Here is a 24,020-nt window from a genome sequence, read left to right as displayed (position 1 = left end):
GAGGCTATGAGGATGACAAGCCCTCTCCACCTGTGAATGGAAAGTTGGGCTGGGGGTCTGGATGGAAGCAGCCCAAGGCTAGTCAATAGGTAGCATTGTCCCTGAACCCATCCTACCAACTATCTTTGCAAAGCCCCCTGCCATCAACTTCAGCTTCCTTCCCAGCATCCCTTTGATTTGTCACCTAGAGAGAAGGCACCCACTCTGTGAGTCTCTGCTGTCCCCACTGTCCCTTGTCTCATAGTGGGAGGATTCAGCATTCCCCACCAGATGATGAGATAAGGGAACTTGCGGGAGTGAATAGGGAGACTCACCATATGGGACTCCCTCCTCCAAGAGGCAGAACATGGACCATTTGGAGGGAAGCTGACGTGGGCAACTGCAGAGGGGCAGACGGGTGAAGCTCATGGCTCTTGGTCAGATTCTCTGCTCACAGCTCAGATCTGAGCTTCTTTCAGCAGTGCTGTCCCTAGCGTCTCCAAAAGTGTCTTTTTTCCAGCTTGTTCTCTTCTCTTCCCTTGACAGAGTTTGTCCTTTTCTTCTTATACATGTTCAGTCTTAGGCCCCATCGTTGGTCCTCCTGTATATGTGGTCTCCCTTAGCCTAACATTCCATTTATTTGAGAGTGAGTCATTATACCACAACCACTGCAAGTTATCTGGAGAGAGGTATATATGCTCCTCCTAGTCTATAGCAAGGCTCTTTCTCCTTGGGTAGGTATAGCTCCCTGTTGCCCACCTTGGATGCTAGAGTCTTTATGGAACACAACTGCTCCTACCTTTCACCCACTAGTGATTTGTGTTAGCAACCATCTGCTGCCTTCAGGCAACTGCTAACAACACTCCTACTCCCGATGCTGGCCCAACTCTGGTGATAAATGACCAGTCCTCTCAAGTCACTGGGAGTTTGCCACTGACTTCAGCGGGAGTGTGATCATCCCCATAGATAGATGCTGCTAGCAGTTGGAGGGGATTCATTGCGTGGTCGGTAGTGGTCACAAAAAGCCTGTGGAAAGATGTCCATCTCTTGAAATATTTCCTAGCTGGTGTACTAGTAAAAAGAATTACTTAACAGATGTTCAAGTGCTTCTTGGGATAAATACATTATTGATAGAGAACTGTCACCACACATCATGGTCATACTATTTTCTTCTGTTCTTGAGGTTTACCCTTCAGATGCATTCCAGATTCAAAGCTAGCCTTCTAAACCCTTCTGGGACAAATTCTGTTTTAACTTCAGTGCAATCCTGGTAACCTTTTGTCCTCCCTTTCAATCTAACTATGAACTTTTTAAAATATAGCCATTAGGAAATACAGTTAGATGAAATTATCCAAACAGAATACAAATAAAATAAAAGCCCTGTTAGCAAGAATAGAGACAGCAAATATTCCTGTGTGTTTTTATGCAGCTAATGTAGCATAAAGAATATGAAATCATGAAAGTGTGATTCTAAGGGCAATGGAACCCTGTGAATTTCCCTCTGGATCACTGTTGTACACACACATGAAAATTGAGATTGTTCTATATTCCTCAGCATTTTTCATGTCTTTCCCGTGAAGCATGAATCCTGCTTTTAATCTGCAATATAATCTGCATGTAGCAGGGCGGTCACCCCACTCTGGCTCAGAAGGGGTTAAAAGCCAGCCCCTGGAGAGGCCCGGGGCTGAGAGAAAAGCCTAGACTGATTGGGGAAGCAGCCACAGCTGGGGCCACGCTCCAATCAGGACACAGCAGGCCCTATAAAAGGGCTGTGAGCCAGGTGCTCAGGAGACTCTCTCTAGCTTTTGAGAGAGGAGGACTGGCTGCCTGGGAGAAAAGGGTATGTGGAGAGGAGCAGGGCTGGGGGAAGGCCAGAGGAGCTGGGGAGCTCCAGCCTGGAAAACCCCCTGGCTGCAGGCCTTGCTAAAGGCCAGGAAAGATACTGGGGCTACAGAGATGTAGCCTGGGAATAGGCAGAGGCAGCTGGTCCAACCCCCTTGCCCATGATGAGTGGTTTACAGACTGCAGTCTGTCCCAGTGAGTGGGGGCTAGATGGTGACTGGCAGTAGCCACTAAGGCGATGTGGGTATAGAGGGTTGGGGGTTCCCCTGGGTGGGGAGACCCAGATTGTGGGTTACTGCTGGGGACAGAACCCTGAGGCAGAGGGGCACTGGGGTCTGGGAGGGACACAGTGGCAGGTGAGACACCCGCCTGCAGAGGGCACTCCTTAGGCTGGAGAGCTAATTCCCAGGATGACCAGCAGGAGGTGCTGCACTGGTGAGTCATCACCTTGCTGCACTGCAATATAAAGAGAACTTTTTAAAGGAGACTTAAGAGTTATTTTAAGTCCCCACCCCCCCACTCACACACAGATCACAACCTCAACATGAGTCAGCAATGTAACGTTATTGCAAAAAAAGCAAATGCAATTTTGGGTTGCATTAATAGAGAGAGGCATAGCATGCAAGTCACAGGAGGCGATAGTACCACTTTACTCGGCACTAGTTAGGCCTCAGCTGGAGTACTGTGTCCAGTTTTGATCACCAATGTATAGAAAGGATGTAGAGAAACTGGAAAGGATCCAGATGTGAATGACTAAGATGCTCAAAGGGATGGAATGCAAGCCATATGACCAAAGGCTGAAGGAACTGGGTATGCTTAGTTTCAAAATGAGGAGATTAAGAGAGGGATATGATAGTGGTCTTCAAATAATTGAAAGGCTGCTATAAAAAAAATGGAGAAAAGTTGTCCTCTCTTGCCACAGAGGACAGGACAAGTGGCAATAACTTCAAACTACAGCATAGCAGATTTAGATTAAATATCAGGAAAAACTTCCTAACTGTAAGAACAGTAAGACAATGGAATAAACTACCTAGGGAAGACGTGGAAGGTCCTTCAAAAGGAAGCTGGATAGTCATCTGTCTTGGATCATTTAGACACAACAAATCCCGCATCTTGGCAGGAGGTTAGACTAGATGACCCTTGTGGTCCCTTCTAACCCTGTGCTATGATTCTATGATTTTATTTCGCACAGAGCTAAAAAGTGTGAATTGGGCCAGATTCTCAGTTAGTGTAAATGGGTGTAGTTCCATTGATTCCTGTGCTGGTTTATGCTAGCTGAGAATCTGGCCCATAAATATTCTGTTGGGAGCAATTTACCATTGTCAAAGACATGGAATAAACAATATAATAAGAGTTTTCCATCTATTTCTATGATCTTATTCTAATTGCAAGATATTTTCACCTATTTTAATCATCAGTTGTTCAAAATGAGGGGGAAATAATGTTTTTACAAGAGAAGAGAAGTATTTTTATTAAAGTGATTGGCCCATTAAACTGGCTGCTAAATGACCAAAGGAATATCATACAGGAATGTCATTTAGTTTTATTGTTTCATTCATAGGTCTCCAAAGAATCTCTGCAGCTGTCACTTCACTTGCCTCTGGTGCTTAGGCATCTCAGCTTGCAGTATCATCAGTAACACAGCTGAGCAATGATGGAGAAGGACGTCTGCTGAGTAGAAAACAGTAAGTGGACTCATCCTCAGTGTCAAGTGGATTCCTGTGGTTTTCCTATTTCTATAGTCTTATTTATGAGTTCCCTTATTTCAGCTCACTGTGCATAAAGAAAACAACACAACCCTCATTTTTGTACCCCACATAGGAGATGACAGAAGATCCAAATGTATTCAGACTCTATTCTCAGCAACAATTCCCTATAACGGGCACAAGTAAAACTGGGAGAATTATTTTATTCATCAGCATAAACCTTTCTGTAGGAAATTTGAAAACTGAAAAAAATCAAAACCCAGACAAAGAACGGGGGGAAAAATCTTTTTTTTGGTTTTGGCTTGGGAAAGCTTCCGAAGGAAAATGTTGATGAAAACAACAAGTTTTAAGTTTCTTAAACAATTTTTGCAGGAAAAACAAATTCCAACCAGCTCTGCTGAGAAGTGCTATGCTAACACAGGTAAACGTGTCTGGCAAAGAGTGATAATTAATATATGTCCAAACAATACATTCAGGCCCTAGTGACCTTTTGCGTATGTTACATGTAGTGATTTGTAGGAGCAGCATTAGAACCATTTAAATATAGGTGGGAATTTCAGTGGCACACAAGATTGTACAACAAGGGTAGTAGGACAGACTTACCAGGAGTAAAAGAGGGGTGCAATATGGAAAGTAGTTGGAACAGGAATCTTAATGAATGTAAACAAAGCTTTTTTTCCTCCGCTTCCCAGCTCAGTTGGTATGGTGCATTTCTAGTGGCTTCACTGATATACTGTAAACAATCAAAACAATGTATTCTTTTACAAGTATGCAGTTGTGATCACTTGCAATCCCAATGGTATGACAAACAGGAGAGATTTCAAGAATGTTTACACTGTTCATTCCAGCCTTACAAGTAGATGCTATCAGAAAAGAGATGACAGGATTTAATGTCTTATGCGAGAGTCAAGGAATTTGGAAGGGTTTACTGGGAAGGAAACTCAAATTCCAAATGCTGGACTCAGATTTCAGGACATGTTTTTCATCTTTGTTGCCCCTTAGCACATCTCTTCATCTTTATTTAGGATGCCTTGGGGGCGTTGAAGTAGCTTTTCTTAATAAAAGGCAAACAGAATAATCAGCTCTCAGCATAACACAAATTATTTCATGGAACAAAACAAAGCTATTCTGATGGTATAGTGCCAGCATAATTGTAACCGAATATTTTAAAAAGGAGTTCTTCTACTGAGTTAATTTATTATTCTTATTGTTCTGTAGGAGGGTCTCATAGTTCACCTGTATAGGCATCCACACAGGAAAAAAATGATTTTGCATTCCATTAGGGCTGTTGATTGATCGCAGTTAACTCACGCGATAAACTCAGCAAAATTAATTGTGATTAAAAAATTAATCGTGATTCATCGTACTTTTAATCACACTGTTAAACAATAGAAAAACAATTGAAATGTATTAAATATTTGTGGTAATTTCTACATTTCAATTGCAACACAGTATACAAAGTGTACAGTGCTCACTTTATATTACAAATATTTGCACTGTAAAAATGAGGAACAAAAGAAATAGTATTTTTCAATTCATCTCATACAAGTACTGTAGTGCAATCTCTTTATCATGAAAGTGCAACTGACAAATGTAGATTTTTTTTGTTATATAACTACACTCAAAACCCCAAAATCTAAAATTTTAGAGCTGAGAAGTCCACTCAGTCCTACTTCTTGTTCAGCCAATCGCTCAGAAAAACAAATTTGTTTATATTTATGGGAGATAATGCTGCCCGCTTATTATTTACGTCACCTGAAAATGAGAATATGCATTCAAATGGCACTTTTGTAGCCAGCATTGCAAGGTATTTACATGCCAGATATGCTAAACATTCCTATGCCTCTTCATACTTCGGCCACTTATGGACATGCTTAAATGCTGATGATGCTCTTTAAAAAAAAAAAGTTAGTTAAATTTCTCACTGAACTTCTTGGGGGACTTGCATGTCTACTGCTCCATGGGTTTAGCCACATTCTGCCATATATTTCATGTCTCAGATGATGACCCAGCTCATGTTCTTCATTTTAAGAACACTTTCACTTCAGATTTGGCAAAACACAAAGAAGGTACCAATGTGAGATTTCTAAAGATAACTAAAGCACTCGACCCCAAGTTTAAGAATCTGAAGTGCCTTCCAAAATCTAAGAGGGAGGAGGTGTGGAACATGGTTTCAGATGAGTTAAAAGAGCCACACTCCAATGCAGAATCTTCAGAACCCGAACCACCAAAAAAGAAAATCAGTCTTCTGCTGGTGGCATCTGACTCAAATAATGAAAATGAACATGCATTGGTCTGCACCACTTTGGATCATTATTGAGCAGAAACCATCCTCGGCATGGATGCATGTCCTCTGGAATGGTGATTGAAGCATGAAGGGACATATGAATCTTTAGTGCATCTGGCACGTAAATATCTTCCGACGCCAGCTACAACTGTGCTATGCAAATGTCTGTTCTTATTTTCAGGGGACATCGTAAACAAGAAGCAGGCAGCATTATCTCCTGAAAATGTAAACAAACTTGTTTGAGTGATTGGCTGAACACGAAGTAGGACTTAGTGGACTTTGTTTTATTTTTGAATGCAGTTATCTTTTGTACATAATTCTATATTTGTAAGTTCAACTTTCATGATAAAGAGATTGCACTACAGTACTTGTATTGGGTGAATTGAAAAATACTTTTTTGTTTTTAACTGTGCAAATATTGGTAATAAAAATAATATAAAGTGAGCACTATTCACTTTGAATTCTGTGTTGTAATTGAAATCAATATATTTGAAAATCTAGAAAATATCCAAAATATTTAAATGGTATTAAGAGTGCAATTAATCATGCAATTAATCACAATTTAATTTTTTTAAGCGCTTGACAGCCCTACAATCCATCCATGTCTACAAAATGCTTTTTGCACGGGAAATTAGTTAAATTGGAGGAGACAGGAATTAGTACAAGAATTGTAAACTAGGTTAAGAACTGGTTATAAGAGGAGAAAAGAACTGGTTGTTCTGAAAAGAGCTAGAGGGAAACTTCTAGAATTCCCCAAGGATCAGTCCTGGGGCTGATCTTTTATAGTACTTTTAATAATGACCTTGGCAAAACTAAAAAGAGGAATGAGCTAATGAAATTTGCAGATGACACAAAGTTGGGAGGTTTTGGCAATACAGAGGAGGATCGGAATATTATACAGGAAGAATTGGATAACCTAACAGACTGGAGTAATAAAAGTGGGATGAAATTTAAAAATACAAAGTGGAAGGTCATGAACTTGTGGACTAATAGGAATTTCTGCTATAAACTGAGGGCTCATTAGTTGAAAATGACAGCAGAGGAGAGAAATCTGGGTATAATAGTAAATCTCAGTATGACTATGAGCCATCTATGTGATCCTAGGATATATCTGGTGAGGTATTTTCAGTAGAAATAGGGAAGTATTAATGCTATTGTACAAGGTGGTGATAAAGCCTCATTTGGAATAATATGTACAATTGTGGTTGCCCATGTTCAAGAAAGATTAATTCAAACTGGAACAGGTGCAGAGATGGGCTATTGGATCAGGGGAATGGAAGGCCTAACTTACGAGAGGAGACTAAAAGAGCTTGGTTTGTTTAACCTAGCAAAACAAGGGCTGAGAAGAACTATGATTGCTTTTAATAAACTTATCAGGAGGGTGAACAGTGGGAGAGGGCAGCAGAATCAAGATAAAGGAAAATGTTGGCACAAAAGTATGCGTATAAACTGGACATGAATAAAAATTAGGCTGGAAATTAGACAGTTGCTAAGAATCAGTGAGCCTCCCAGTGGGAACAAAGAGGCAAACAACCTACCTAGTTTTAAGATGGTTTGATAAAGGTATTACTGAGATTGTATGATTGCCTGCAATGACAGGGTCATGGATTTGGTAATGTTACAACTGAAGGGTCAGGGTCAAACTGATCCCCATTTTCAGGGATGGGAAGAAATTTTCCCTCAGGTCAGGTACCGTGGTTATTCGTTTTTGTTTGCTTTTTTTTGTTTTTGGGGGAAGGGGTTGCCTTCTTCTGCATCTTGGGGCAGGAGGTGCTTGCCCAGTTCATCTGTGTATAGCTCACCAAATTTCCCTGACATTGTAACGGTTGCAGGCGTTGTTAAACCTCATTCCCTGTTCTCTGCTCGTGCCATAGAATGGTTTAATCTCCTGTGGGCGTAATACATTTAGTCTAATGCAGGTGATTGGAGTCAAAACAGGAGCAACTGGGTAGGGTTTAGTGGTCTGTAATATACTTCAGTCAAATGAGATGATCTGGTTGTTCCTTCTGGCCTTAAACTTTGATTCTATGGTTGTATGAAGTGCCATGGATTGAGAGCTTTTTGCCAAAATGCTAATAACCTGAGAAAACACAATGGGTGTCATTCAGCTGTGGCACTGAGTGGCCAACTCAGGTCCTTCTATACTACTCCACATAAGGTTTCCACTGTCAGAGTAGCTGGACAAGTATGCCTGCATTCACCATAAGTGCTGCAAAAAGCACCTCCGTGTTGGCTTCACATTTGTCAGCACAGAAGGTCACAAAGAGTATAAGAAGGGCCACAGATCCACATTTATGCAGATCCAGTGATCCCAATAACATAGACAAATATCTCAGAGGAGCTGCTGTCTGTCTTGTTGGAATAGCAGCTGCAGGGAGCTGTCCGGCAGCCACAGAGTGGTGGCCTGGGTTAGGATATGACATTCATCTCCCCTCTGCTCTTCTCTCCAGCTGCATAGAGCTTTATTCAGCTGGAGTGGTTTTCACCCATTCAAAGTATGGGAAGAAACAGGAGTTTTAAAGATTCAGAATCAAACACTGAGTTTTCCCCAAAAGTTATTTCCGGCAAATGTCTTTCCCAACCAACTTGTTTCTCAATTCAACCAATATTAACAGTTTCCACTCTGCTTCTGATGGGTCACAAACAAGGCTTGGCTTAATCTGCCATGGGCATTTCCTGAGGAAGCCAAAAGTAACTTGGAAATAGGAATCTATAGCTGGGGAGATCTGCTGCTTTGTGGTCCTTTTTGCTGTGGAACAGGACACAGCTGGGTCTCAGTATTGAGTCCACTGTGTTTCTTTATCACAAGAGAAACTCGGGAAATTCAAAGGATGAATCTGTGAGCAGCTGATTCTGAGTCGGGAGAGAATTTCAGAAAGAAATGTCGTATTTCAGTGAACCTGTCTAATTGATGAGTAGGTTCCTTTGGACCAGTAACTATCTTTTTGTTCTGTGCTTGTACAGCACCTAGAACAACGGGGTCATGGTCCATGACTGGAGATCCTAGGTGCTACCACAAAACAAAGAATCATCATCATCATCATTTATTATTACTTACAATAAAAATCTGAACACCATGGAAAAGCAAAATAAAAATGTCCCATGTTCAAACTGAGCAATACACAATATTGCATTGATCCAAAGATCAATATTTTGTATTGCTAAGTTTGAATGTAGAGCATTCTAATGTAAACTGTGATAATAAAAATTATTTCTTGTTTTACATTTGTCTGCCCATCATTTAAATTTAAACCTTCTTTCAGGTGGAATTGGCAGTGACAAGGGCCAGGTTCAGTATATAGGGGTTCCTTTTAAACAGTGCCACGAACACATGCGAGCTCCCACCCAGTAAAGTGGGGAAATTACACACCACCCCTTTTTCACCTCAAAGAGGCAATGTTTCCCCTCTCACAAGCACTGAGTCTGTGGGTAGAAAAGAAACTCTTAATAAAAAGAGGAAAAGTGATCTGGCATTAACTTGGGAAAATGCCATAAGCATAAGAGCACGAGCAAAACACCCAGCTTAGAGAACACTGAACAGTGTCTTTTGTCTCAGATTCTTAAGTCCAACAACCAGAAGTTCTTATAATGTGCCCCTGCCTTTCTCTCTCCTGCACCCTACTCACAGTAGTTGTCCTTGGTCAGTGAAGACCCAGTGTTCAGAGGTACATTCACATGAATTTTCTCCCACTGGGGAAAAGAGGGAAGGTACCATGCTCAATCCTCAAGCTGCTTGCTCTACCAGCCACTCTGCTCACCATTCCACCCTCTCATGTCCTCTGGGTTTGGGCACCCCTACCCCCTGCTTAGCGAGTGAAGTTCATTTGAGTGTGAATCCCTCAGTCAGGATATGCCAAGGACAGTTCTGCAGCCCTTGATTCACACAACAGCGATAACAACCCTTTATTGCCCCAGCACCAATAACAAAAAGTGACTTGCAATCCAACACCCGCCATAAGTGATCATTTGGGCAAAGCAGCTCCACCATGCAGCACACCTAGGCAGAGTGGGTGTGTCTATGCAAACAAGGTCAGTTCCTGCAGTCTTCTCTCCCAGCTCATCACTAGATGTCAGGAGAGAGCTCACTCAGACCCTGCTTACGTAAACAAGGGTATGATGTAAAGGAAAATAAATAAGGATAGAAGTGCTGCGGGGGACAGACAGAAAACTAATAATAAGAATGGTAAAAAGGGCCTTCATAACCTACGTAACCTTGATGATGTTAATTCAAGGCCTCACTATGGCTCACAGCAAGGGGTATGATCTCAGTCCGTCATCAATTGCATTTTGTTCACAGCATATGCAGTTTACACACTGGAGTGTTCCAAAACGCCAGCAAAGATGGAAGGAAAACACTGCTCTCCAGCTTCATTATTTTTTTCTTTAGTTGAAACTTTATCCTTAGTTGCGCTGTTCATTTTGTCTCATGACAAAATGTCTGTTCATTCATGTCTCATTTTGTAGCTTTGTAAATGGTAACACTGTTGCATGACTATGCTCAACCCAGGGCTGCAGGGTTTGTCTATAAACAATCTTGCCCAAATCTGTGATTTCATGCCATCATCGGTTTCTTTAAAGATGTTTTTAATCCATCTTTCCATTGCCATTATGCTCAATTAAAAAAACCCAGAAAATGCTCTTGGTGCACCAAAAGTGTGTTCCCAATTAGAGAAATGGAGTTCTGTGTATAAATCCCACTGAAGTCAATGAGGCAAATTCACCATTGGTGCAAGGGGTACATCTTTATCGACTCTAGCAGAATTATGTCCATATAAAGCACAGCTAAAGTTGGCCGATGGGCATTTTGATTGCGTATCAATGATTGTGTATGCCCCACAATTAATAAAATAAAATAAATCCAGCAAGTTTTCTCTCTCATTAATATTTAAGGATAAAGCAATTATGAAATAAAGAAGGGAAATGATAAAAAGAGTTACAAGGGGAAGAAGTGGCTTTATATTTATTATTATTTTATTATTATACTGGTGTCCAAAGGTTCAAATCAGGCTTGGAGCTCCATTGTTCTAGGTGCTTTACCAAACACACAGGAAGGTACAGTCGCTATTCTGAACAATTTACAACCTAACTTGAAATAAAACACACTTTGTGCCTGTGGCTACATCTACAGTTTGAGCTAGGGGTTTGATTCTCCTGCTCATGTTAACATTCTTATGCTAGCTCTTGTTGAGAGCCATGAACAAACCCAGCTGGAAGAGGCGAGCATGACTCAGTCATTCTTCTGCTGATGCTACAGTGGCTACACTGCTATTTATACTCATGCTAGCTCATGTGTGTATATATAGCCTGTGATAAACAAAGGAAGAAAATGATTGAAAACAGATGCAAGTAACGGACATAAGAGCGCACAGTGACATTGTTAGTTATTGGGCAACTTGATGGTTCCAGGGGTCGCCTGATGAAATTTGACAGGCAGCAGGTTTAAAACAAATACAAGGAAGTACTTCTTCACACAATGCACAGTCAAGCTGTGGAATTCATTGCCAGGGAAAGTTTTGAAGGCCAAAAGCATAACTGGGTTCAAAAACTAACTAGATAAGTTCATGGAGGGAATATCCATCAATGTCTGTGAGCCAAGTTGGTCACAGACTCAACCCTGTGCCCTGGGTGTCCCTAAGCCTCTGACTGCCAGAAGCTTGGACTGGACAACAGGGTTTGGATCACTCCATAATTGCCCTGTTCTGTTCATTCCATCTGAAGCATCTGGCATGAGCCACTTTGCAAGACAGGACACTGGTATAGATGGACCCAGTATCACCTTTCGTGTATTCTAAATAATCTGCTTTTTGTCTTTTAACAATAAATAAATAAAATGAGCTCCCCTGAACTGGCTCCCACTGCCTCCCTGATTTCTTGTCAGTGTTATGGCATAAATGGGTCTTGCAGAGGAATTTGATGGAGGAGAGGACAAAGGTTTTTCAATAATAAGTCTAGGATTTGTGTATGGGAATAAAGTAATGCTATAAAGGAAATTATTATGCTATGGCCTGATCCAATTTCCACTGAATTCAAATAGGAGTGTTTCCGTGGACTGGAAACTGGACCCACAGGGTTAGGTCTTGATCTTTATAAGCAGTAGAGCTGGGCAAATGACAGATTTTTTCAGTTAATTGAAAATTCAAAAAAAAAGAAAAGAAAAAGAAATAGGTTGAACTGAAAATAAATATTTTAAAAATTTTCAGTGAATAGAGAGAAGTAAAAAAAATAATTTGGGGTTGAACAAAACACTTCATTCAGTCTGAAACAGAATATTTTGTGCATTTCTTAATACCTGAAATTTTAAAAAAATTGAAACAAAGTCATTTAAAATAAAAAAACTTAAAACATTCTATTTAGAAAATGTCAAAATGGAGTGTTTGAATTTTTTGGAATTTTTTTTTAAACTGAAACCATTTGGCAAAATTGACATAACTTGGGAAATGTTTCCATGTTACTGAATCTGCATGTTTCATGGGGAAAAAATGTTAGAAAAATTTCATCCAGTTCTAGTGAGAAGTGCTCAATACAAATTCACTACTGATAGTGTCAATTTCACTTTCTTCCTCACACAATAGAACAACCATTTCCACATTTGTCCATGTTCACTTTCCACTAAGGTTCATTAGCCTCAGACCCATCTACAGTATGCTACAAGCATAAAAGGCACCTGTAAATGGTAGATACAAACCATGCATCTGTTTAATGCATACTTTAAAGAATTACTAGATTTTGATTAATAAGCAAAAATAAATATGAAACTTGAACAGAATCTAATTGTGAAGGTGGGTGCCTGGTTGTGCATTTTCATTGTTTCTTCCAAGAATTCCCACTAACTTCCATACTAGGAGGAGGAAGTATCTTATTGCATAAAGAGTCTGGATATGCAGGGTTATTATTGCGTAAATATATCCTACACATTTGGAAGAGAGAGAACTTTATTCAGCCCTTCACAAATTCAGTGACATGTCTAACATTTACACCGTTCTGTGTTCACTTTTTCTGCAACATATATACAATCCTTTATTGATCACAGCAAAGGGTATTTATTTTTCCCTGATAAGCCCATGATTTATAGCGAAGAATCAAATACTTATTAATCATCTGAGCACAGGATATGAAATATTTTTTTCAAGTTCTCCAGCTGAGCCTGTCCAGTTTAATTCTCCCATCAATTGTAAGATAGAGTCTAAACTTGTATGCCAATCTTTCTTCAGGAATAGTTTTAATTTCAATCTCAACCTCTACACCAATGCTTAGACAGTGAGTTATGAATTTTCAGTCTTCTGGATGGACAAGTCCTTCACAAGTTCACTTCTGGTATCAGGAACAAAATCAAGCTGAATTGTCCTAGGTCAATATGGTGGTTTTAATTTTAAACCATTCCCTAGCCATCTCCTCCATAGATGAAACTCAGATCTCATGCATGATTCAAAGACATTAAACATGTCTGGTAGTTAAACTGTGTTTTTGTCCATTTTGAAAATCTTACTGTGATATACTGGAAATCAGTTTGTATCTGCAGAGACGGAATCCTTTCAAGCAAACTCATTCCCCTAATAATTCCCACGGGCAACAGACAAACGCTATTATCAACCAGCTTTCCAAAGTGACAGTTTTAATGGCAAAAAACATCATTAGTGCCGAATCCACTCCCAAACTGATGTGACTGTTGTAAAACGAGACGGAAAAGCATCAAGTAAATATATTGCTTTACACTGATTGAATTAAGAAAACAAGGATATCCCTAGAGGAGAAGTTTTGAACGATATTATCAAGACAGCTGAGTTCCAACGCCAATCCTTTGATAAAGTCAAAAAAATCTGCTTCAACCCGCAGTTTCCAAAGGTCGCAGAATTTCTAGTGACACTGTCCCAGGAAGCTGAACATTTCTTAACACACCTCATTATCTCTAACGACAGTAAATGTTTCTTTATCAAAGGTTTGGATTTCCTAAACATTTCCGCTGTATTTTGCATCAAGCCGATGTCAGAATGACACTTACAATAACAGATTTTATTTTGCTTGGTAAAATATGAGATACAGGATTAAGAAGAAAAACAGCCTTTGAATGGAAAGTTATTTATAATATATTATTGAAATGTTCCACATTGCCTTTGTATCACTGATCAGTTCTTTGGCTCACATATTGCAAAAAGTGCAATCATATTGCTGTTCAGATCCAAAGGATGCAAATTTAATAAATATTTATAGAAAACAACATTAAAATAGATTACAAAGAAAATGTCCTTTTTCTCTTTTTCCTCATTCTTAGTCTTCAGGATTCAAAGATGGGAAAATATCAATACCTAGCGACAACATTATCTTATGGGACAGATCCGTGGCTAGTGTAAATTGTCATAGCTCCACTGAGTCCCATAGAACTCTAACTATTTATACCAGATGAGGATTTGCCCCATAATAATTACAATTTATTCTAGTACGATGGCTTTATGGAGGTTTTAAACTGCAGGAGGCAAAAATCTGGATATCTGTTCCTGTCTTTTTTTTTTTTTTAAAGTGTTGCTCTCATCCCAAGAGTGGTGCATGGTACTAATAATTTCTTTTGGAAAAAAAGAAAACCCCAGGGGAAAAAAATAACATGTTAAGAATGATTACAAACTGGATGTTCAGGAGTAAATAGTTTCATGCTAAGGATTTATTTTTAAGCCTGGAGGAGCAAGGTCAGTGATCCAATCTGAAAGTGAGTTTTATCTTTTCTTCGTAATGGGACAACCTGCTAAATTCCGCTGATATTTATTCAAGTTCCCCTGAAGTCATTGGACTAGATTTTGAACCTGTCATAAATTGGCCTGGATCTACTGACTTCAGGGAAGCTACGCCGATCTATCCTAACTGACTATCTGGTCCATTAAGAGTAAATCAACTGTAATGGACCATCTCCAATGAGGTGGGCATCTCCAGAGAAGTACTGAGCTGTAATCGCCTTCAGTTCCCATTGAAGTCATTTAGAGTTGAGAGTGCTAAACCACTCATGATCAGGTATCAAGTCAGGAGAGTAAGTGGCCATCTTCTGAATGCTATTAACATTTTTAAGTGGTGCATTGATGCTGTTCATAAGAACCACCAAACACTGTGACAAGCATGAAGAAAATCTCAGCACCTTGGACCAGACCAGAGAATTTGAGACCACATGTGGATTGCAGGAGGTAGCTGTAGAAGTTTGCAATATAATACTAAATGTAAACACTTTAAGAACTCTTATAGGAAAGGAACACCATCTACAGGAATGGAGAACTGCTTGAAGATCTGGACATCAGGATTATAAGATGTAAGGTAAACTACCCAAAGAAGAGCAGGAGAACATACATGAGAATTGGATGTTTGAAATTTCACAGCATTTTGGGTTACCATCCCCATCTATATTTTAGAAGCAGTCTGCCTTATTCCTGGGAAAAGATCCATTTTGGAGAGAGATCAGAGAGGAGGAATAATCAATTGCTCCATTGTCCACTTTGCAGATGTATAACAAATTTAAAAGGAGAATGCTAGTTAGACAGCTCATGTCCAAATAGATGAAAACTGTATCTCAGCAGAGTTCCTAGGTTGTACTGGATCATTTCTAAAGTGACTGGACTTGAGACTCAGGGCTCAGCTCCCAGTGAGGTACCTAAATGAAGTGGACAGTTTTTCAGAAGAGCTCAGCAGCAGAACTGAGCGAATAACTGTTTTGCTGGCAGTTCTGAAAAACTTAATAAAACATTCAATTTGGGTCAAACCAAATCTGAATTTCTTTGGAATACTCAGGAAATCAAAAAAGGGCACCAAGAAGTCAGTTTGGTGTTGAACAAACCATGTTGTTCAACCCAAAATATTTTGTTTCTGATAATTTTTAAAGGGCTAGATTAACAGAATGGCCAGAGGAGACGGCCCCTGCCTTATAGCTTTTAGCACAATGGAGAGGGCACTCACATGGGATGTAGGACACCAAGGTTCAAACTCACAACCTGGAACAGTGAGTTAAACCCATGTCTGCTCATTCTTTGTGGAAGGCCCTAAACACCCAGCTACAAGTTATTATGGGTGGTGGTGGTGATCTCAATTTCTCCGGGTGACGCTGGAGAACTTGAGTCACCAGCCTGTTAACTGCATACCTTAACCACTAGGCTACTGAGTAATTTTGTTTGTCTCTATTAGCACAATGAATATTTAATTGAAATCCATGTTCCAAGAGGCTCCCACATCCCATGCATTTTGTACCTAGAAAAGCAAGCTCTAAGGTATAGTTGCAATCAGATACTGTTCATTCACGCTTTTCAGTCATGGGGACCCCAGGTTATTTTATGGTTTTATCCATTAACAATAATTATGTGGCTATTTTTGTAGCCCTTTGAGGTACTTATGAGCATTAGTGATAACTTTGGCTCTATCAATAGAGACTATACATCGGGGTAAGGCCATTAGTCAGGCATTTGACTGAAGGGTCTGTTATGTCCCCTTAGTTATGTGCACACCTGATGAGGAACAGTATGTCTCAGGTTATAGCAATACAACGGGTTAGAAGCGCCTAATGGAGGCAGATCTAAGTTTTCATTTATGTTTTGGCTCCTCTGTATAGGGTGATGTACTACCGGATTTACAGAAATTTTATTTTATGGCATTAATACAGTTTTAGATTTAACAGAAAAGCCATATTATTGACTTTCCCATAGATATTGAAAGTTTCCCCTTTCCGGGGACTCTCCAACATAGCTATTTCATCATATCTTGTATTTTTTTGTGTGCCAGGTGAGTTCTGATTTATTTTCCTGGATTGCAGACTATGTGTTGCAACTTTTATTGTATGTCTGTTTATATCTATTGCAGTTTTCATTGTATCTCTGTTCTTGTAACTTCATTATCAATTGTGTTTGATAGTCACAATGGTAACATTATACATATAAAATTATTAACAAAAATAAAGTTTAAAAACCTGAGTGTCAAAAATTATTTTCAACTAAAATACCTGGGGCACAATCAAATTTTTGTACTATAGACAGATCTGACTTCAGAAACAAATCTTCAATCTTTACGCAGAGTTTCTGGGTCCCTGAGCTACTGGAAACCTACAGGTACAAAGGAGGGATAGCTCAGTGGTTTGAGCATTGGCTTGCTAAACCCAGGGTTGTGAGTTCAATCCTTGAGGGTGCCATACAAGGATCTGGGGTCATTTAGCAGTCTGGGGAAAAATTGTGGATTGGTCCTGCTTTGAGATCCCGTCCAACCCTGATATTCTATGAAAGGGATAATAAAAGAGAAAAATCTTCTTGTAATTGTATGTTCTTACTGTTACATTATTCAGCCACTAGATGTCTTTAGAGTTTCAGACAGGGTGTGGTCTCTGGTATTTAGGGTGAGACAAAGCTGGAACCCAAGCTGTGTGGAAACCTGTCTGTAGTTGTAGTTGTTTTCTTTAATTAGCACCATGGGCAGTGGGTATCATAGGCTGAGGCTGTGCCTCCCAAAACAGGTAGGCCTGGTCCCGCCTACCTTGCTTCTGCTCAGTACGCCGCTCTAGTCTCCGTGTGGGGTGGCACCGGCTCGGGTCGCACCACCCACCCTTCCAGGGTTCTGGAGCTGGGGAGCGGGGCCTGCAGCTGCACTGGCTGTCCTCCCAGAGTTCTGGGGCCGGGGTGGCTGCGGCCACGCTGCCCGGCTTCCCTTCGCTCTGGGGGTGGAGGCTGGGGGCACTCTAGGGCTAGGGTTGGGACTGGCAGATGAGATGGGTGGGGGCTCTGGGCTCAGGCGGGGGGCACAAAAGGGGTGGGGCCTCAGGTGGAAGGGGAGGGACTGTGGCCGAGCCTCTCCTAGCTGGCAGTTCATGTGCCAACCATGGTAAGAACCTTCTGTTTTAGAGAGACTGTGATTCCATATAGCATGGTCCTTGATAACAATATTCTCTATTTAGAGCTTTATTGTTATTACAGTAGAATCTCAGAGTTACAAACACCTCAGGAAGGGAGGTTCTTTGTAACTCTGAAATGTTCATAACTCTGAACAAAACGTTATGGTTGTTCTTTCAAAAGTTTATGACTGAATATTGACTTAACACAGTTTGAAACTTTACTATGCAGAAGAAAAGGCTGCTTTAACCATCTTAATTTAAATGAAACAAGCACAGAAACAGTTTCCTTACTTCGTCAATTTTTTTTAAACTTTCCCTTTATCTTTAGTAGTTTACATTTAACGCAGTATTGCACAGTATTTTCTTTTCTTTTTCTTTTTCTTTTCTTGTCTCTGCTGCTGTCTGACTTCGTACTTGCAGTTCCAAATGAGGTGTATGGTTGACTGCTTAATTCATATGTCTGGTGTTCATAACTCTGAGGTTCTACTGTACTACTTTCATGGGAGGAGTATAACATAACTTATAGTAAAAATAAAATAAAAGGGAACGTACAAAGTTGTTCTTAGTCCCAGAGGCCAATATTCTTGGGGGAAAAAAACTAATAACATTCAGGATGCCTTCCCAATAAAAGCTGAAGTTGTCTAACATATTATGTGTACACAGTGACCCCGGGCTTAAGACAAACAAGAAACTTAATAGCTATGGCATTTACCACCTCTGCAACAATCCAGGTCCAACTCCCTCTTGGAATTAACACACCATCAGCATGATCTCCACTTTAACACAGAGTGATGTTAATTGTTGTAATTTACATCTGACAGTCGGGATTATCCCCAAGGAGTTCAGTGTGGAGTCAGCGTCTCAAAAGGATTGATGGTCACTGAAGCAATGGCATTATTAATGGCCACTAAAGCAATGGTGGTATTAAATTTAAAGGGGGGAAAAAAGCAGCAGCAGCCAGTGTTTTACTAGCAGTCATTTAAACTAGAAAAAAAGCAGCATTGAAACTCCCATTCCCACTTCATCAGACAATAACATTTTTGACAAACTGTTGGTTCCAGGTTTCAGAGTAGCAGCCGTGTTAGTCTGTATTCGCAAAAAGAAAAGGAGTACTAGTGGCACCTTAGAGACTAACCAACTTATTTGAGCATAAGCTTTCGGCACAAAATAAATTGGTTAGTCTCTAAGGTGCCACTAGTACTCCTTTTCTTTTTGTTGGTTCCAGTTTCCTTCTAAGGCATCATCTAAAATGCTATACAGCCAGCCCAGTATATTTATGTCAGCCTGTAAAGGCAAATACAGCTCCAGTACAGGATTAACTATATTTTGGTGAGAAACAGTGATCTTGAGTTAGCTGAGGATTTGAAAATCCATTTACTCCTTCACTTGAACACAGATTTGACTCCTTTTTCGTCAGCCTGAGAGTGACAAGAGTATATATTCATGAACCAGTCAAAAGATTATTTTGCATACTACTGTTTTCATTTTGTTTATAAAGTAAACGTTCAAAGTCTGGAATAAAAGGAATTTGTGAGCATCCGTATTTTTATACATGTGAGGCAACACTGGTTTTGCTAAGACAAGATTGTATAGCTATTGGGCCAGATCCTCAGCTAGTATAAACAGCCATATTCCATTGTAGTCAGTGGAACCACAGAGATTTTTTTACCAGTTGAGGATCTGATCTCGCGGGGAGGGGATGGGGGAATAAGACTTCTGTAACTTCTGTCACTCACACTTGCAATCTGTTCATGATCAAAATGTTACTCAGAGATATTTTGATGTAGACAGGATTGATGAAGTCCCCTCTGGTGTATTCAAACATTACAATTGCCTTATAGTAAATATAAGCAGAGGACCCTTGATATCCAGTAGTTTCACCATTTGGCTAAGTGTTGCAATTTTGTTGCACTGTATTCATGGTGAGAAACATGTTTATACGAGGTGTTTTTTTAAACAAAACATATGGGTCAGATGGTTTGGAATTTTTTAATGGAACAGTTTTCGATCAGAAAATGCCCATTTGTCAAAACCAAAACATTTTGAGGAACTATATCAGTTTTGATGAAAATAGTTCAGCTCAAGGATGGAATTTCTGATCAAAACCAGAGTGAGTGAGACCTTTGCAGCCACCCACCTGAGTAGCCTGGCGGTTGCAGCACTTGTCCTACATGCAGGAGCCAGCTCTGCCTGCTTCAGAGCAGGGATTTGAATGTAGGCTCCTATTTCCCAAGTTCTGTTATCCACTGGGTTAGTGGCTCCTCCAGGGGAAGGGTCTTTCTTGTTCAATCTTTATGCACATTTTCAAAAAGTCTCAGGTTTGTTCTGATGTGGAATGTAAACATTTCAAAACCTCAGCAAGTTTCAAGAAACAGAATTCTTGTTGTCCAACTAGCCCATTAACTTAAATAGTAACAGATCCATGACTAAAATTTCGATATACAGATGATAAAATAATTCTTATTTTAGTTTATATTTTTAAACATTGCTACAAACAAAAACCCCAGTAATAATCATTTTATGTACTGTGTAACACACCAAGTTTAATTTATATATTATATAACACAAACTTATTATATAAAATTATTTTATATGATGTCTCCAGTAAAGTTTTTATAAAAGTGCAGGAATATGTAATCAGGAAGAAGGCTGGAGGCTCTTTTTATCTACCAGTTAGACCATTTTTCAGATGATTATTTTCAGAAAACAGGATATTTGTTCATAGCAGAAACAGACTCTTTCTTCTCAGCAAATAATACTGTCTCCCATAAATGTAAAGACAAAATAAAGAGAGCACAGATAAAGAAAGAAAAAAAAAAAACCCTGTTGAGATTAGGGTTCCCTGTGCTAGGCATGGTATCTCCACATAAAAAGACACAGTTTTGTCCCTGAGCAGCTTGCAATATAAATCCCTGATGCATGTGTTTAACTTTAAGAATAAAGTTAACCTCATTGAATGAATGAATGATGGGGATCTACTGTAGATTTTTATATTGCTATTGTGACACTTTGGTTATATGTCTCTGTCAAACTGTAAATTCCATTTTGTTTTGCGAATGCCATTTGTGATTGTTGCCTTCATTGTGGATCAGTGCATCCATTCTGTAGCAAGGCTTGACACCTAGTGGACAGTCTATATCTGAGAATCTGCAACAGAGCAATCAAGGGCCATCAATATATAATTACGCTTCCCTACTAGAACAGAGGGTGGGTGAGATTCTGTGGCCTGCAATGTGCAGGAGGGCAGACTAGATGATCACTGTGGTACCTTATGACCTTAAAGCGTATGAGTCTATGAGTCAAAGGGTTTTCTGCCCATAGGGCCGATGACTGAATGATTCTCTACACAGAAGCTGATGGGGGAGGAGGTGAAGCGTGGACTTGCTGCACATTGGGAAATGGAGGACAGATCTGTTTTTTTTTTAAAAAGTACTTCTCTAAGCAAGGGAGGGTGACCAATGCCAGAAGATTAGACCATGCAGGCTGGAAGAAATGCCTGTCTTAAGGACTTGGACCAAACACAGCACTCACAGAGCTGGTGAGATCAAACCAGGGGGGAATTGCGTTCCAGAGTCTGTTGTTTTCCACAGATCTATAATTGTCTTGTGCTTTCTAAGAATAAAGTGCGTGTGTGTGTGTGTGTGTGTGTGTGTGTTTGTGTGTATGTGGGTGTATAACAAATTTGCTAGGCCTGTGTGTCTAGCTTTAGTGCCACATTGTCCCTGAATGGTGTAAGTAGGAAGTCAGAGCTCCCACAGCCTGGTGGACTGGGGGGGAGGAGGGCTGAGGCACTGGTTCCAGGGTGCAAGGGCATGGATGACAGGGTCCCACTGCCCCAAAAGAGGGTCAGACATGCAGTCTGCACATGGGAGATTTCCTGGGAAACCCAGAGCCAGGAACAGTCACTACTCAGACCCTGGGGTTTTAGAAGCATGTGGGATCCAGAGAAGGGAGGCAGTCACAACAGACTGAGATCCATCCAGAGAATGGGATTGGTCCAGGTTGTGACAGACTCTCTAATATTAATTTGTATATTGGTATCATATTAATCCCTGGTACCATACTGCCTATTAGAAGGTGCATCTAGGCACACACATGGGTGTCAGTTTAACACTACTTTATTTTCAGAGCAGCAGCAGCCAGTCAAGCTCTTTCACCCTACACTTGCTCTGGACTGACTACAGACAGCACAAAGATTCTCCGGTTACACGCTGGACTTAAAGTGACACACCATTACACTCCTCTGAATACTCCCAGCAAGAGGGCCAATTAATGCTATTTATGTGGATAGTTTTGTAATGTGAAGTCTCTCCATTGGAAACTAAATTGAAACTGCTAATTGTACACAAGTTATCAAAGAAGGCTCAGCTGGTAACAACTTCTGGCCATTAGTACTAAACTAGGCTATATTTTAAATGGGAATGTAGAGATAACAGGTTCCATCCCATTGTCAATTGTCTTTCATGTGCGATTAAAAAAATACAATGATTTAAAAAATAAATTTCTGGTCTATTTGGAAATGAAAATTGCCCTCAAGCTATAAAACTTGTCCCTAGCTTTATAAAAATATCATTTAATAATCTGCTGACTGGAATCAACCAGTGCATACAATCAGCATCCTGATGGGAGATTTACAAAAGCAGTTACTAGACATGTCTAAATTTTATCATACAAATTAATAGAGAGCTGGTAAAGAAATTTAAACTCACCTCATGATGCCCAAGTATAATGTGATGTAAGAGAAGTGTCATTTTCCACACAGCCTGTGCTATAGGGTATGTTTTCTTCAAAATGACAGCCAGTCCAAAGTCCACTGACGTCAACGGAAATATTCCTGTTGATTTTAGTTAGCTCTGGAGCAGGTCCCTAATTCCCACAATCACCAAATGGACTTGGTGTATTGTCACCGGGTCCAATCACTGCTAGGGGCTGCTCTGGGGATGAGCTCTTTCCAGACGTTGCACCTTCCTCTAGCGGTCTCTCCACCCATCTCTGCAACTCCAGGTGCTTCTTGTTCATGACATGGTCCTCCAGCAAGTCTTCCACCATGAACTGTCCCAGACTGTCCACTCTCTGCCACTTCATCAGTGCCTGGTAGGGGAATCCGAGCCCACCCTCTACTCTGGATTCCAGCTCAGGGGCTCTCTCATCAGCAGCCAAGGTCTGCACTGACCTATCCCTTGTTGCTTTTCCCCTGGGCCTTGTCTACCTTTCTGGCTGCCACAGGTTTGCCAGTCCAAACTCCCTCCACCCAGGGAGTAACTGTAGGCTGCTCTCTATAGCCCCAAACACACCTCCCTTCTCCCAGGGAGTGACTGAAGGCTACTTGCCTGCAGCCCCATTCTGCTCTCAGCTCCTGTTCCTGTCCAGATGAGCCTCATTTGGTCAATCCCTTCTCCCTAGCTTCTCCTCCAGGTGCAGCCTGGGCAGTTAACTGGACACCCCATCAGATGTACATAAAATGGAGCATGTGCACCTGTGGGTGTAATAAAACAATATGTAGGCACAATCAAATGCTCATGATTAAGAGCTAAATTATCCTCTTTGATCCACAACAGGTCTTTTGATTCCTCTTCACACATTTGTAGACGGACACCACCACCCCCTTCCCCCGCCACCCCACTGATGTGCAAAACTCCGATTGATGTCAATGGAGGATCTACCCGTGTATGAAAAGTGGAATATGGTAACAGTGCAACTTTATTTGTGCACCTTAATTTATAGAGGCTGTGTCCAAAAGCCCTTAACAGAGTACATAGCATTACACAGAAAACTAATGCATTCCAGCAGAGGGAGAGAGAAATTCATGACTACAGGCAAAAGAGAAAGGTGAGACTAGAAATGAGATGGAGTCAGTCTGCTGACTGAGGGCTTGTCTATATATAAAGCACTGCAGCGCATCTGGTGAAGGTACTCTATGCCAATGGCAGAGAGTTCTCCAGTCGACATAATAAAACCACCTTCGTGAGTGGTAGAAACTAAGTCAGCGAGAGAAACTCTCCTGCCTACATAGCTCTCTGCACACCGGTGCTTATGTCAGTGTAACTTATGTCTCTCACAGGGTGGTTTATTGACACTTCTGAGAGACATAAGTTATGTCAACATAAGCTGTAGTGGAGCCTGAGTTAGCTTTCCTCTGTGGTGACAAAGTTCCAGTCAGGCAGAGATACAGGAAGGCTACTCCATTGGGAAGGCATTCCAGTGGAAAAAGCCCTCTCAAGTAAAGGTCTGATCCCCATTGACGGGTCTGGACCCCAAAGGTCTGGGCCCCATTGACTGGTCTGGATCCCATCAGTGCCAATATTGTGGGAAAAGGTGAAGCAGAAGTAGATGGGTGGAGGGAGTGGAGGCAGTAGCAAAGAAAGAA

At 40.6% G+C, this 24,020-nt stretch overlaps 1 long non-coding RNA gene across 1 annotated transcript; it reads left to right on the top strand.

Annotated features, from left to right (window-relative positions):
• The first annotated feature begins 1,771 nt into the window (after positions 1-1,771).
• Positions 1,772-22,112, top strand: LOC122464765. Its single transcript, XR_006289111.1, has 4 exons — positions 1,772-1,819; positions 3,383-3,506; positions 21,084-21,191; positions 21,782-22,112. It is a non-coding gene; the product is annotated as an uncharacterized LOC122464765 (long non-coding RNA).
• The last annotated feature ends 1,908 nt before the right edge of the window (positions 22,113-24,020 follow it).

The sequence above is a fragment of the Chelonia mydas genome, chromosome 2, assembly GCF_015237465.2.
Source record: "Chelonia mydas isolate rCheMyd1 chromosome 2, rCheMyd1.pri.v2, whole genome shotgun sequence".
Classification (NCBI taxonomy): Eukaryota; Metazoa; Chordata; order Testudines; family Cheloniidae; genus Chelonia; species Chelonia mydas.
Note: the sequence above shows the minus strand (reverse complement) of the source record. Positions and strands in the feature narration are given on the sequence as shown.